This window comes from Canis lupus, chromosome 12 (genome assembly GCF_011100685.1).
Source record: "Canis lupus familiaris isolate Mischka breed German Shepherd chromosome 12, alternate assembly UU_Cfam_GSD_1.0, whole genome shotgun sequence".
In the NCBI taxonomy this organism is placed as follows: domain Eukaryota; kingdom Metazoa; phylum Chordata; class Mammalia; order Carnivora; family Canidae; genus Canis; species Canis lupus.
Window position 1 is genome coordinate 50,114,911 of NC_049233.1, and position 16,792 is coordinate 50,131,702.

Genomic DNA, 16,792 nt, shown 5'->3' on the forward strand with positions numbered 1-16,792 from the left:
AGTAGGTATTGACTCCTGTTTAAATGTTTGGTACAATTCACTGGTGAGGCCATATAGTTTTGGACTTTTGTTTATTGAGGGTTTCTTTTTATTTCTGATTCCATTTCTTCACTGGTAATCAGTTTCTTCAAATTTTCTATTTCTTCTTGTTTCAAGTTTGGTGGGTTATATGTTCCTAGGAATTTATCCACTTCTGTGATGTCCAAGTTGTTGGTATATAGGTTTTCATAATATTCTCTTATAATTATTTGTTTCTGTGGTGTTGTTATTATTTCTCCTCTCTAATTTGTTATTTTATTTATTTGGGTCTTTTCTTTTTTTTTCTTGATAAGTCTGGCTAGAGGTTTTTCAACTTCATTGATTTTTTTAAAGAACCAGCTCCTAGTTTAATTGATCTGTTCTAGTGTTTGTTTGTTGTTGTTTTTTAGTGTCCTTTTTTTTTTTTTAAAGATTTCATTTATTTATTCACAAGAGTCAGAGAGACACAGAGAGAGATAGAGAGGTAGAGACACAGGCAGAGGGAGAAGCAGGCTCCATGCAGGGAGCCCGATGTGGGACTTGATCCCGGTTCCCAGGATCACGACCTGAGCCAAAGGCAGGCAGGCGCCCAACCGCTGAGCCACCCAGGCGTCCCATGTTTTTTTACTTTCTATATAATTTACTTCTGCCATAATCTTTATTATTTCCTTCTGCTGGTTCTGAGTTATGTTTGCTGTTCGTTTTCTAGCTAATTTAGGTGTAAGTTTAGGTTGTATATGTGAGATTTTTTTCTTGCTTCTTGGGTAGGCCTATATCGCTATAAACTCCCCTCTTGGAACCACTTTTGCTCTATCCCCAGGGATTTGAACCATTGCGTTTTCATTTTTATGTGTTTCCATGTACTTTTTAATTTCTTCTTTTATTTTCTGGTTGACTCATTCATTGTTCAGTAGCATGTTACTTAACCTCCCTGTAATTGTGGTCTTTCCAGATATTTCTTAGAGTTAACTTCTAGTTTCAAATCATTGTGGTCAGAAAAGATGCATGGCATGACTTCAGTCTTTTTGAATTTGTTAAGGCTTGTTTTGTGGGCTAATGTGTGATCTGTTCTGGAGAATATTCCATGTGCACTCGAAAGGAATGTGTATTCTGCTGTTTTAGGATGGAGTGTTTTGAACGTATTTTTAAAATATATCTGGTCCATTGTGTCATTCAAAGTCATTGCTTTCTTGTTGATTTTTTTAGATGCTCTGTGCATTGATGTGAGTGGGGTGTTAAGTCTCCTGCTATGATTATATCATTATCAATTAGTTCCTTTATATTTGTTATTAACTGTTTTATGTATTTGGGTAGTCTCATGTGAGATATGTGAATATTTATAATTGTTATATCTTCTTGTTGGATTGTCCCCTTCATTATTATATAGTATTCTTTGTTTCTTGTTATAGACTTTGTTTTAAAGTCTATGTCATCCAATATAAGTATTGGTACTCCGGCTTCTCTTTTTACATCCATTTGCATGATAAACGGTTCTCTATTCCCTCACTTTCAATATGCAGGTGTTTTAGGTCTAAAATGAGTCTTTTGTGGGAAACATATAGATAAGGGTTTTTTTTTTTATTTCCTGTCACTCTATGTCTTTTAATTGGACCTTTGAGTCTATTTACATTCAAAGTAATTATTGATATATATGTGTTTCTTGCCGATTTGTTACTTGCTTTGTAGTTGTCTCTCTGATCCTTTCTTGCCTTTCTCTCTTTCATGCTTTGCTGGTTTTCTTTAGTGATATATTTGGCTTTCTTTGCTTTATTCTTTGCATATTTATTAATGGTTTTTGCTTTATGATTGACATTAGATTTATATATAACAACTGCAATTTGCATCTGTATTAAGTTGATAGTTGTTTAATTTTGGACCCATTCTTTACTCCTGTCCTCCCTATGTTTTAGGCATATAATGTCATATTTTACATCCTTCTATTTTGTGAATTGCTTGACTGTTTACAGAAATATTCATTTTTATTGCTTTTGTGCTTCCTACCTTCATACTGTCACTTTTCATCTTTCCTTTCCACTCACAGAGTCCCTTTTAGTATTCTTACAGGGCTGGCATAGTGGTCATGAACTCCTTTAGTTTTTGTTTGTCTGGGAAATTCTTTATCTCTCCTATTCTGAATGACAGCTTTGCTGTATAGAATATTCTTGGCTGCAGATTTTTCCCATTCAGCATTTTCAATATATCATGCCAGTTTCTCCTGGCATGGAAAGTTTGTGCTGAAAAAAAAAAAAAAAAAAAAAAAAACCACTGATAGTCTTATTTTGTTTCTCTTGTACATAATGGTCTTTTGTCTTGCTCCTTTTACGGTATTTTTTGTTTATCACTATATTTTTCCCTTTTAATTACAATCTGTCTTGGTGTGGTCCTGCTTTTGTTGATTTTATTGGGGCTTCTCTGTGTCTCCTGGATCTGGATATCTGTTTCTTTCCCATGATTAGGAAAGTTTTCTGTTCTATCTTCAAAAAATGTTCTATCCCCTTTTTTCTCTCTTCTTCTTCTGGGACTCCTAAAATATGAATGTTATATGTTTGATGAAATCACCAATTTCCTTAAGTCTATTGTTTTGCATTATTCTTTTTTTCTCCCTTTTGTTCAGCTTGATCACTTTTTAAAAAATAATATCTTATTTACTTATTCATGAGAGGCACACACAGAGAGAGAGGCAGAGACACAGCAGAGAGAGAAGCAGGCTCCATGCAGGGAGCTGGATGTCCGACTCGATCCCGGGTCTCCAGGACCACACCCCGGGCTGAAGGCGGCGCTAAACCGCTGGGCCACTGGGGCTTCCCTTGATCACTTTTTATTATTCTGTCTTGTAAGTCATTAATTTGCTCCTCTACTTCTATCCTGCTGTTCATTCTATCAAGCATGTTTCTGATTTCGTTTATTGAGCCCTTTATCTCTGCTATGTTATTCCTTATTTCTGTGTTAATGATCTTGCTAATGCCTTCTACTCTTCTCTCAAGTTCAGTGAGTATCTTTATCACCAATATTTTAAATTCTCTGTCAGACACGTTACTTATATCTGTTTTGCTTAGATCTCTGGTTGTGGCCTTGTCAAATTCTTCATTTGGGACAAATTTCTCTGTCTTCTCATTTAGTCTAAGTCTCTGTGCCTGTTTCTCTATGTTGGGAAAGTCAGCTACAACTTCTGCTCTTGAGAGTAATGGCCTTATGAAGAAGGTGCACTGTATGCTCTGCCATGTAGTGTCTGCTGCTGCCTAGGGCTTGGAGCTTCCGGGAGTGTCTCCAGTATGGGCTACCTGTGCCCTGCTGTTGTGTCTTGACCACTTTAATCTTCAGGCTAGTCATCTGCAGAGGTTCTCCTTGCCTGGCATGGACAGTGTTTGGTCCCTGGCCTGAAGGTGGCATGTTTTACTATGTATGGCTCCAGTCTGCTCATGAAATGAGATCCATCTCCATGGCTGCTGGAACCAAAACTCCACAAAACTCCGAGGTTAGGAAACTTGGTGTTGGCAGGGGTTTAGGCTAGTCTTCTGGGGGAGGAGGCCGGTGCTACTGGGACTGAGGCAAGTGTGACTCAGAAGAGCAGTTCTTCTAGAGTGAGGGGCCAGAAGGGCTTGATGTAAGCAAGTTAGGTAGTGAGTGTTGGCACTGCTCTGATTCCCACAGGAGGCCCTGTGCTTGTGCTGAGGGGTGAGGAAGGGGAATAGTGCCTGCTAGTTCCATTGTTCCTGGAGAGATCTCTCCATGAACACTGCCTCTTTGGGACATGCTCTGAGAAGAGCAAATGGCCTTCCCATTGTGTGTCCCAGGTACTCTTCAGATCACTGTTTCCAGGCTGTATGTCTGTGAGCTGTTTGCCCTACCATTTTTTCAAGAGCAGCCCTGATGCCTCTGGGCTCTATTCTAGTCAAGCCCACTGATCTTTAAAACTCCAGGCTGTAAGCCCCCCTAGTTGCCAGAACTCATGAAATTCAGTTGCTCTTGCTTTCCAAACCAACTGCCATGCGGATTCATTTTCTCTGTGTGCTCTCCTTTGTGTCAGTCTGTCTCACTCTTCTCCATGACCTTGATTCCCTCCTCACCATAGTAGCCACAATTCATATCTCTGCCAAACTATGTCTCCATACTTCCTAACTTTTTTGATGTGACCTCTTCTCTACCTTTAGTTGTGGAGTCTGTTCTGCCAGTCTTCCAGTCAATTTCTAGGATATTTAGGATAGTTATCTAGTTGTATTTGTCAGTTGAGACAAGCCTAGGGCCCTTCTACTCAGCTGCTGTCTTCCAGCTCCAATCAAGTCCTATATTATTTTTAAAGTTGTTTTAAGTTTCAGTACTATGTAAAATAAGAAATTCTTATAAGTTAGGCAGTTCTTTTTAGAAGATAACTATGCCGTGTGTATGACTTATTCAAGTTAAATTGAAAGGAGACTTGAGTGCCTTTAGTGTCTCATGCTATCAATGTGAACATAATTTGAACTGAAACTTCCCATTTTTTACCTTCTCTGTTATTACCATCCTCCAATAACAAACAGAAAAATACTGTCCATAAATAATACTTAATCATGTCATAGGTGGATTTTGTAGTCATCTATTTGATATACAGATGATAAAAGTTACTATCTTATTAGCAGCAGTCTTTGCTATAATTTAACGAGTAAAAATGTCACATAATAAACATTCCAAATCAAAGCAGATATGCAAACCTCCTCCCGGATATTCTCAGACCCAACCAACATCTATGTGAAGCAGAAAAGTAAGCAAATTATTAATTTGCTTTTCTATGTTACTCTTGAAGAAAATTATTTATTTTTATTTAATTACAATTTGTGGCCTTTCAGAATTATAAACACAAAGAAACATTTCCTGCTTCTAAGCTATTTCCTACAAAGTGGAAATCTCATGAAGACAAAAATTTGAGAGAGGGAAAAGCAAAATGAAAGAAAACAGAAATTTAAATGTACAGGGAATTTATAAGCTCTTACTTGAATCAATAAATACTGAGTTTTGGAAATAAAATTCTAAATAGAATTCTAGTTCACAAATATGTCAATGAAGTAATGAGTTCAAACGCTGGCTCCATCACTTACCAGCTATGTGAAGTGGGGCTAGTTAACACACTTTTTTTTAAAGATTTTTTATTTATTTATTAGATTGAGAGAGAGAGAGAGAGAGAGAGAGAGAAACAGGCAGTGGAAAAAGCATGCAGGGAGCCTGACGTGGAACTCTATCCAGGTCTCCAGGATCACGCCCTGGGCCGAAGGCAGCGCTAAACCACTGAGCCACTTTTTGAAATAAAATAATATTAATAAAAAATGGAAATAATAATAATAATAACCATTTACATGCTGTTCTGGGGTTTTGAATTAATGAACACAGTACAGTATGAAATATCTGTCAATCGGAATTTGATAGATATAAGCTATTATATTCTTATATTCTTACCTGCGCTGTATATTGTTTTCATACAAACCACCTTGTCCATGAGAAACCCCTGCCCTCACTGTGTTTATTCATTGAGACAGACTGCGTATATTTTGTCAGATATGAAGTATATGATTAATTACATTTTGATTCACATGTAATCTGATTCATTTGATGATGATATGGATAATCCCTCACTGTTTTTCATCTATTATTATAAATATTGACTGGGGATTTGCTTCTAATGTAAATTTCTAGGAAAAACATAGTATTAAGAGAAATCTTGTTAAGGCTATTGAACCCAGTTTATAGCCAGAGAAATTAATGTAAATTAATGTAAAAAGATTATATAAGATTATATAACTGTTTGATTAGTTTTCTTGTTGTTTAGTAATTTATACTTTGCATTGAGGTAAAGGAAATATGATCTAGTTTGAGACCTCAACTCTGGGAATTTGGTAGCAGAAGAAAACTCTCAGCTCCATTATGTTGCTGATCTTTTGGAATTAAGAAATAAAGAAGTTATGGAATTTGAAATATATAGCAAGGATTTCATTACAATAGCCTGATAAATAACTACAAAAAGTTTATTAGCCCACTTATGAAAAAAATGACTTCCCTCTACCATGTATATTACACTGGTGATAAAAATGAACATAATCAGCATTCATTTTTATTTCCTTGAATAAATTGTTTTTCACCTTGGATGAAAAGGTGAGTAGTTATTTCTACTGATGTCTTAAAATGTAGTTGTTTTATGCTGTCCAGTCTTTTAGCATTCAAATCACTACAAATTTTTATCAGGCTACAACTTTATAATAATAATAAAAAACTCAAGTATCTATTGGTTGTAACCTATTTACTTGAAAATAAATTCATTTAGTATGAGGAAAGGTATACTTCATATTTCTCAGCTCTCTTTTTGTGTATACAAATTTTGTTGGAGCTAAAACTCTCTAGTAGTCATTAACTTGTTGAAGAAGGGGAAATGTGTCAACAGACATCAGGGATTACTAACTGGAACAGAGGGCCCATCCCCACTTGTGCCTTTGTGACAACTGGGGACTATTCAGGAATCATTTGAATTTTTCAATCATGCTCCAACTCCTCAGGTATTCTGATAGGCCTACCTCATTCCTGTCAGGTGATAGTGGTGGTGGGATTCCTCTATACCTTGGAAATCACACTCTAATAATGATGTGAGCAGGTCATATCTCTCCCTTATTTTGGGGTAGACAGTTTTTGAAAATCCCTGTTCCTGATGGAAATTTAAAATTCCAGTAAAAACCAAAATATTCTTTAAATCAAAGCTTTAAACCTTTCTTTCTTTGTAAGTTAGAGAGTGAGGGCTTAAGATCAAATTGTCTGAAGTTTTTAAAAATCAAGTTGGCTGATATTTCCAAGGTAAGTTTTGGAGGCATGAATATGTCTTTGGGAGGGTTTTTGATTTTTTATGTTTTCTGGACTGGTGCTTTAGAGAATACTGCTCTTGCAAGAAATACCAGGAAAGAAAAAAAGGGAAAAATTGGGATGGACTTCCTGGCCCCTTTGATTGGGAAATTCTGTATCATCATCCAAATGTTGAGAGATCTTGAAATCACAACATCCACAAAACTCAAAAACAAAATGAAAATGCTGCTTTCTCCCTTAAGCTTACACTTTGAGCCAATCTTGACATTCAAAATATGGAGAAGGGAGGAAGAGATATTTAAAATATTATTGTGGACTTGGTGGCAAATAACTAAAATTGTGAGCAAAGTTCTGTGGAAATTTTAATGATGCTAAACATGGTACTTACGCACTTTTGATCTAGCTTTATATCTTTCCACCACAAATGAGTATGCTGAAGGACATTACAAGAGTACACAGTAAACTTTTTTAAGCTATAAAATTAATCCAAAAAAAGAAGTTATTTTACCTTTTGATGTCTTACTACTTACTTTCCTGTGTGAATTGCTTTTGGCTGGTCAGAGACAGCTTTAAAAACCTAAACTATATAAAGTAATACTTGCATTTCCAGGAATGATTCAATCAGGGGCAAGATTTCAAAATCTATGGCTCTGTGATTGGAGGCCCCTGACCTTTCTTTTTAGATCAAAAGTTGGTTTTCCAAAGCCTTCCATGACCAATAGAAAATGGCAATAGAATAAAGAGCAAACAACTTGTGCGTAAAACATAGGCCCTTGTGATGGCATTTGTAGGGATGATGTGGCTGTATATTCAGTGCATCCTGCTTACTTGCTTTCTTCCATTGCAGACTGTTAACCTATGCACTTTCACTTCTGGAACTGAGCCCCCAAGGATGTACCAGAAGCTATATGAGGTAATAATTAATTATCTGAGGTAAAAGAAAACTCCCTTCCATAACATTTTTAAAGTAACACATACATTCTGATTATAAAATAAATATGAATGGAATTCCTAACTGTTTTATATGCACAGCTTATTTAATCTTTATGACATCAGGGCTATTATTTTACCACTTTGAACGTGAAAAACTCCAATCAGAGGTCACACAGCTAGTATAGCAAATAGTACTAAATCTGGTCATCTGGCTCCAGAAACCATGCTTTTTAACATTTGTGAATGACTGCCTCTCATACAGTTGAAATAGATGAGTGAAGATGTGAAAAGTTGAGTGAACTCAGATTCAAATAGCTATTGGGAATAGTAGGAGAGATTTCAAAAGGCAGTGGATGATTAATTATCAAATAAACTTTATAGACAATACATATTATTGGAATATAAAAGAAGAAAATTGATTAGGTTGGGGATGCCTTGTCAGGCCATGCTTCCTCAAACAGTGATTAGAAGAGAAGAATGTGGTGTTAGCTGAGGCTTGAAGGAAGGGCAATTTTGCAACATCAGAGACTAGGGTGTCTTGAAGTCTTGGGAATAAAGTGAGTCCTGGTCAGTTAACTAGGTTAAGTTAGTCCAGGAGAGAGAGTTGAAAGCCTGGTGTTACACTCATCTATTATAGTAGGACAGGAACTAGAAAGTTGTCTCGGGTGTAGGTGCTGACACGCTGTCCAATTTGACAACCATGGCACTGCTTTCAAAAGGCAGACTTATTAGTGGCGAAGAATTGGAAGATTCATGATTTATTGGAAGATTTGTGATGAAGCATTAAGGTATTTTAATATATAGGAGAGACATGGCCATATGGGGTTCTGGCAGAACTTGTAACAGAACTCCATACTCTTGAAGTTAGGGGAGGAGTGTGGGTGGGCAGAGGTTGGAGAGTACCAGGCAGGACAGAAACTTGGAGCAGGAGAAAAAAAAGGTCATTTAAAAAAACTGGGCATAGTAGTTGGCAATTGCATTTTGAAATGAGGTAGCAGTCTAGGTATTAAAGTGTAGGTGAGCATTGTTCTGTTTGGAGAAATAGGACGAGGGTTTTGAAGGTGGACTCTGGAATATTAGAGAGGTTTCGTGAAATTACTTTTACCTTCAGTCATAAGCAGATCAGGGAACAGGGATTATAACTGGAGCATGAAGGTAGGAACTGATTCGTTCCATTTGTGTGGTAGAAGAATGAGAAAGAAGTAATGTATAAAAGGATGTAATGTATAAACGGATGAGAGAGAGGAAAGGGTATTATGAGTTGGAAGGGCAGTGTGAAGACAATCATAAAGATGTATGCAGAAAAGTTAGGATGCTAGTTATTGGAGAGGAGTTTATACAAGGCAACAGTAGGAAGTAAGATTAAAAAGTGACATTGAAATTAGATTATCAAGAACTTTGACTTCTGGGATAAAGTAATTGCCTTTTATTTAGTTGGCAATTAAGACTTTGAACACTGGAGCAGAGGGGTTGATATCATCAAAGCAAATGTGCAGAAGTATAATTTAACAACAGTGTGCCTTATGGATTGGCAAAGGATGAAGTAGGAAATCAGTGAAGAGGATTCTACAATAGCTTAGCAAAAAGCAGGTGGGTGACAATGGGGCTTGGAATTGAGGGGAAAGATGCAGCAGAGATTACAAAATAAAACTTGCCAAGACTGAGCAATTGCTAGGATAAGTGACTGAAGACAGAGTCAAAGATGGTGCCACAGCTTAAGTGATTCAAAATATTAAGAGGAAATGTGCAAGAGGTCTTAGGAAATGAAAAGTTTGTTATTATCAATGTTTAATCTGAGATGGCAGTGAAATACTCAGGAAGGTATCTGTAATAAACCACTAGAAATAAGATACCAGACCTGGGGAGAGAAAGAAGGGCTGGTAATACATATTTGTGAGTTTTCAACATAGAGATACTATTAGAGATCATAAAAGTCAGAGTTACCTAAGCTGACAGATAGGACATAATGGGAAATACAGGACCATGTTAACAAAGAGAAAAAAGAATTTCATGTGAGACCTGAGTAAGTAGTAAAAAATTTCAAATGCTACAGAGAAGTCAATGAGAATAAAAACAAAATATAGGACCATTGATTTAAGAGTTAGATGGTCATTCATTATGTTTCAGAGATATTCTTAGCATAATGATTAGTGTATGTGGAAGCTACATATTTTGGCGGGTTGAAAAACTAATATGTAGTAGCCATCTTCTTGGAACTGTAGTTTAGATATGGCTGAACAATGTATGCATATAGGTCTTAGATATTCAGGATCCCTGGGTGGTGCAGCGGTTTGGCGCCTGCCTTTGGCCCAGGGTGCGATCCTGGAGACCCGGGATCGAATCCCACGTTGGGCTCCTGGTGCATGGAGCCTGCTTCTCCCTCTGCCTGTGTCTCTGCCCCTCTCTCTCTCTCTGTGTGTGACTATCATAAATAAATAAAAAAAAAAAAGATATTCTTTGGTGTTTGGGAACTCTTTTTCCATGTAGTCCCTTAAATTGACTGGGTAGTATGTCTTCTAAGTAAGTTTATATTCTGTGCCTGCTCCATCCTATATTTCCATTTATTTTGGTGCAACCAAGTGGAAATATTTCATCTCTGTTACTATAGGTCAGAGTCTATCAACCTTGGCACTACTGACATTTTGAGCTGTGTAGTTCTTTGTTGTAGGTTGTTGGCTTGTGATTGTAGGATGTTTAGTAGTATCCTTGGCCTTTAACCACTAAATTCCAGTAGCACCTCTCTCTCCCTGATCCCTCCCCAACTCCCCTGCCCCAAGTTATAACAATCAAAAGGATCTTTAGATTTTGACAAGCATCTCTTGAGGAGCAAAATAGCTCCTGATTGTGAACCACTGCTGGCAGGGATATCTGTGATTTTAGCTTTCCAGGACTTAGTTGCTGTTCTGCCATTCTGGTAACTATGCTCCACTTTTCTTTGGGGAAATGACTGCCTCTCATAATCCCTGCTTACTGGCTTCAGATGGAGTTAACTCTGCCTTTCAAATAATGGTGGACATTGGACAATAAGTCTGACCATGTCCCTAAGTTGTTGATTTAGGGATAGATATATCAAACCAGTTGGCTTGGGTTAAAGCTAATCCTAAAGCTAGTCTTTTTAATCAAGTGGCCAAACATATGTGGGTTCTTTTCCACTAGATTTGAAAATCAGAAAATGTAGGCCTGGAATTGTTGGCCAACATTTTGATACACCGAAATTCATCTATGTCTTCAAGCTAGTCAACCTTGACTTTTTCGTTATGAGCCATTAAAATATATTTTGCTTGCTCGCTTAGGTCATATTTTCTCTTACTTACAACAGAAAAACCTCTGATACAAAAATGAGTTCTAGAATTTGGGGTTATAAAAGAATGATCCTATAATGTGGAGTGGGCTGTTTCAGAGTTGCTGGAGAGAATGAAGATCCTTCAGTAACACTTTTTTTTTTTTTTAATTTATTTATTTATTTTATTTTTTTACTTTTTTTTTTTTTAAGTTGCACTTTTAAATATTAGCTCAACTGTTGGAAATAGAAAGCTATGTTATACAATAGCAAAACAAATGACTAAAGTTTCACCTTTGGTATCTTAGTGCTCAGACCATGTACTTACTGAGGCTGGAGCATTAATTAGGGGCTTGATAGCAAAGTGGCAGGATGCTGGATCTTTATGGACTGTATTTTGAAGCCACAGTGATGTTCTACCAAAAAGAGACAAACTTAGGTAGAAACTGTCCTGTCTAAAGGCAGAGAAAGAATATAGCTAAGAGAGGCTTTTTTTTTTTTTTTTTTCTGCCTATGGCCCAGAATGTGAGATAATTTAAAACTCTGGTTTTATAAGTTTGGAAAATCCTAAACCAAATCCCCAAATTAAAGATACACAAAGTGAGGATGGTGTGTTCAGGCAAGAAAACAGGAAATAGTAGGAAGAGTGAGGTTCGGGAAAAGCTGACTCTTCAGGCCTCTTCAGGGAATTTCTCTGTTATGCCTCCGTGCTTGAAAAAAGATCAGTTTCTCCCATAAGAGCTGTGAGTAGTTTAGGGCACAGGGCAATTAAAACTCTGGTGACAAATTGCTCCCAGGCAGAAGCCAGCATGGAGTCATTAGAATAAGAGAGGATGGGCTAAGTACTTAGACCTGTTGCTGAAGGATAAAATTCCCCAGGCTGGGTGGTTCTAGATTGGAAAAATATGAGATCCACGGGTTTTGAATACTAAATTATTGAATTAATTGGGACTCAAAAGACCAAAATCCAGGGATCCCTGGGTGGCTCAGTGGTTTAGTGCCTGCCTTTGGCCGAAGGTGTGATCCTGAGGTCCCGGGATCAAGTCCCACGTCGGGCTCCCTGCATGGAGTCTGTCTCTGCCTCTCTCTCTCTCTCTCTCTCTCTCTCTCTCTCTCTCTCTATATATATATATATATATATATATATATATATATATATCATGAATAAATAAATACAATCTGGAAAAAAAAAAAAAAGACCAGAATCCTGTCAAGTATTTAAGAGATTTAAAATGCCAGAGAAATACCAAGTCTGGCACATAAGCTCAATGTCAGTTACGTCAAACCTTCAAATCTCCAGCAACCAATATGTTTAAAGGAAATATTCAGAACTAATACTTAATCATTCAGTCAATCAGTGTTGCCAGGAGTCAGGTATTGTGTTCCAAGTGGTCATATGGTTTTAAATGAACCAGATCCCCAACCCTGCCTTGTCTGGCCCCAAACACACAGAGCTGAAATTCCAATGAAGACAGCCAAATAATAAAAAAGTAAACAAACAAATGAATAGATAAAGTCAGATTGTATTAGTGGCATGAGAAAGAAAAAAAGAGAGAGGGAGCTGTGATAGAGATTAACAGAGAAAGGGGTATGGTAATATGAAAATTTGGAAACTTTCCTTTTTCTTCTCTAAAGTATTAAAAGGCTATTTTGGCCCTTCTAGTAAAAAGCACTGAAGCAGTAAATTACCTTTGGCTTTGACACTGTACTTATCTCTTTGAAAGGTCCAGATCTTTAGTATTCATCAATTACCAGTGTAAAGGTAGGCAGTTTAAGGTGGACTTAATCATTGAGATATTGAGCAGCTTTGTCAAAGGCCATCTTCCTTATGTGGAGACAGAAACCTGAAATGCAGACTGGATGGCATATTACAACCACCTAATGAATCTGTTCCCTCCCAATTGGGATCTCAGGCGCATTTACTCATCTTCAACCAGTGTAATTAAAGATGAAAAGTATAACACTGATGTATACTTCTCTGGGGAGGGAGTTGTTTTAATTGTAGACCCATCAGTGGAAAATGAACTATGCTGGAGAAAGATCAGGCTTAATTACACACCTGTTGGTGGTATCAAGCAAAACTGTTGCACTCTGCTGTAATAGGGGAACTACCTAGAAAAACCCTGTGATTTGGCAAAGCTCAAAATATCACCTCATTAGAGCTTATAATTTCTGCCTTTTAAATCATTGAATCATCAAATTTTAGGTGAAAAGAACTTGAGGTTGTTTAGTGTAATTCACATAATTTACAGAGGAGACAATTCAAATCTGGAGGAGTTAACTGACTTGGCCAAATTCACACAAATTATTTGAGAAGCACTTATTAAGCTTCCTTGGTGACTGCTCATGTTTTCGAAATGCTATCTACTTAGATTTGAAAGCAGATGGTAGAAGTCAGAACCTTTATTTGGAACCTCAGGAAAAGTTTTAAAATTAAAACCAGACAAGTTTCATTTTTAGATAACTTTTCTCAAAATGTGAGAAACTGACCGTTAGTCGGAGAGAAATGGCTATGATCCTAGATCCTTTAGGCAGCCACCCACACCTACTGGGTCTGTAACCAATTTTTCTAAATTCCTGAAGGATATAAAGGATGGAAACCTCTCCAAGAAAAAAAATCATATTTTTAAATGTCATCTCAGGATTTAACCTGAAATTCCTCTTTAGCTTTCTTTTTCTTGGTGTGTGATCCTGTCTTCTATTACCACTTTGCTTAATCCTATACTGCATAGGGGTATTAACAGTTGGCCCTATGCCTCATTTTCCCTGGGCTATCTCCTGATCTGATTAGCTTTTCTTAGGCAAGGTTTTCCAAAGCAAGCAGGCACACATAGGCACAATAGAGTAAGGGAACTCTAAGATGCAAGACAAAAGATGCATGTATTTCTACACACATGTGCATGAAAGGGAAGTAGGGGAGGGAGAGATTCATTTATTAATTCAACAACTTTTTACCGAGAGCCTATTGTGTGCTAGGAATACTGATGGATTCTAGATTTGGAGATATAAACCAAAGAAAAATGATTAGAATTTATAGTTTTGGAGGAGTCTGAGCACAGTTTTGGCACTATTGTTAACTTGGGCTAGATATATTTTTATTTTAATTAATTAATTAATTAATTAAATAATTGAAGTTCGATTTGCCAACATATAACACCCAGTGCTCATCCCATCAAGTGCCCTTCTCAGTGCCGGTCACCCAGTTACCCCATCCCTCCCGCCTGCCTCCCCTTCCACTACCCTTTGTTCGCTAGATATCTTTGTTGTGTATTGTAGGTTATTTTTGAGGGATTCCTGGCTTCTACCCACTAGATGCCAGTAGCACACCCATAGTCATGGCAATCAGAAATGTCCTTAGAAGGCAGCCCGGGTGGCTCCGCGGTTTAGCACCGCCTTCAGCCCAGGGCCTGATCCTGGAGACCCAGATTGAGTCCCATGTGGGGCTCCCTGCATGGAGCCTGCTTCTCCCTCTATCTGTGTCTCTGCCTCTCTCTTTCTCTCTGTGTGTCTCTCATGAATAAATAAATAACAATCTTTTTTAAAAAGGAAAGAAATGTCCTCAGAGATGCTTGGCTGGCTCATTTAGTGGAGCATGTGACTCGATCTCACGGTTATGAGCTTGAGCCTCATCTTGAGATTACTTAAAAATAAAATCTTAGAAAAAAAAAAAAAAGGAAATTTCTCCAGACATTGCCAAATGTCCTTGGGATTGGCCCCAGTTGGGAAGCACTGAGCTAGAGAATAAGCAAATGTTCACAATTAAATAGTCACAATGGTATCTAATGCTTTTGATATATTTTCTTGTGGCTAACTTTAGAAAATTGTCACAGAAAAGAAATACTACTTTTTTGGTGGTGTTTTTATTGAAATAAAATATACCTACATGAAAGTGTATGAATCTTAAGTTTACATCTTGAAGAGTTTTTACAAAATGAACACCCCGTGTAAATACCCAGATAAGGAAATGAAATATGATCATTTCTCTAGAAGCCTTTCTCAAGCCCCATCCCAGTCACTATTAGAACTTCTTTTTTTTTTTTTTTTTTTTTAAGATTTTATTTATTCAGGAGAGACACACACACAGAGAGAGAGAGGCAGAGACACAAGCAGAGGGAGAAGCAGGCTCCATGCAGGGAGCCTAATATGGGACTCGATCCTGGGTCTCCAGGATTAGGCCCTGGGCTGAAGGCGGTGCTAAACCGCGGAGCCACCCGGGCTGCCCGCTATTAGAACTTCTAAGAACACAGTATGTACTCTTTTATGATAGGCTTCTTCTGTTCATTGTATTTTTTACGGGAGTCATTCATGTTACTGCATGTTGAACAGTTTGTTTATATTTTTCCTCATGGATGTATAATATCCTATTTTTCCATTCTATTTTTGTGGACATTTGAATTGTCTCCATTTTCAGGCCAATGACAATAATGCTATCCCGAGTGATATCATTAAGATGGCAGAAAAAGAGTTTTTTACAGTCTTAGTCTCAAAGAACACTGATTTTGACAATCATCTATGGATAAGAATAGCTTTTTGGAAGTCTGGGATTTTGTGGAGAAGTACCAGCACACTTTTAGAGCAAAAGTATCCAAGCTTTGGATACATTGAAGAGGGTAAGAGGAATAGTTTTGCTTTACCTGCATCATTCCTCCTCCAAGGTGACACAATCTTGTTCCAAAAGAGACCTGCTCAACCTATGATTTCTTCCACGGAGAAAAGTGAAAAGTGAGAGAATGAGAGTAAGTGCCTGATTTCCCTAGATGTGCAGGGTGCAGTAAAAAAATTTCACTTGTTTTTTTGTCCCATCCAGGATACTGGAGTGAGCTCAGTGACTGAGGAGCAGAGAGGGGCTGGGGGAACAGACGGCAGGGCTTAAGGGTATGTAAAAGTTACATGGAACCTGGCAGCCACTTTGTGGATTCCATCAGGATGCCCATGCCTGGGTCTCTGGGGATGCCTTTCTGTGGATCCTCCCAAAGGGCATGACCAATACTCATTGTGCTTCACCTACACCAAGCCTCCTGTCCCCTGTTGCTGACTTCCTGTGTGTGCCCCCAAGGGCAGTGATTGTGAGCCTTTGTAGATGGCTAGTGACTATGCACAGAAACTAGGGCTGACTCTGTGGGACTGGGAGAAAGTATATAAAGTTGAGCATTTACTACTACCTTAGGAAAAGCAAACCAGGATGCTGTCAGCACCTGGCCTGGCTTTCTAGGATGGAGAGAAAGCATACAATTAAAAAAAAAAATTCCTTATAAGAGGGAATAAGAAGTGTGGAGTGGGTGTATCCATAGAAAAGGTTGAGAAAGCCTCAGAATTCCCAGCATCACTGACAGATGGTATTCTTTTCTGAAGCCAGTCAGTAAAACATGGAGGAGGTGACTGCTACCTCAAATGCGAAGATAGCAATGCAGAATTTAAGGAACATGAAAAATAAAGGAAATATGATACTACCAAAGGAACAGAATAATTTTCTCTTTTTAAGATTTATTTGTTCATTTGAGAAAGAGAGAGATTGAGAGCATTTTGGGGAAGAGGAAGAGGAAGTCCTGCAGATTCCCTGCTTTGAGCAAAGCCCCCTGACCCAGGGCTTGATCTAGTAACACTAAGATCATGACCAGATCTGAGACCAAGAGTCAGATGCTTAACTGACTGAGCCACTCAGGTGCCCCCAGAATATAATTTTTTAGAAACTAACGACAAAGATAGGGAAATCTGTAGTTTGACTGATAAAATATTCAATATAGT

At 37.7% G+C, this 16,792-nt stretch overlaps 1 long non-coding RNA gene across 1 annotated transcript in view; it reads left to right on the plus strand.

The window, feature by feature from the left end:
* The window catches only part of LOC111098357, a 64,937-nt gene that overhangs the window by 9,249 nt on the left and 38,896 nt on the right, over nucleotides 1-16,792 (plus strand). The window contains exon 3 of the long non-coding RNA XR_005368023.1: nucleotides 7,682-7,747. This is a non-coding gene — a long non-coding RNA (uncharacterized LOC111098357). The remainder of the gene's footprint in view (nucleotides 1-7,681; nucleotides 7,748-16,792) is intronic.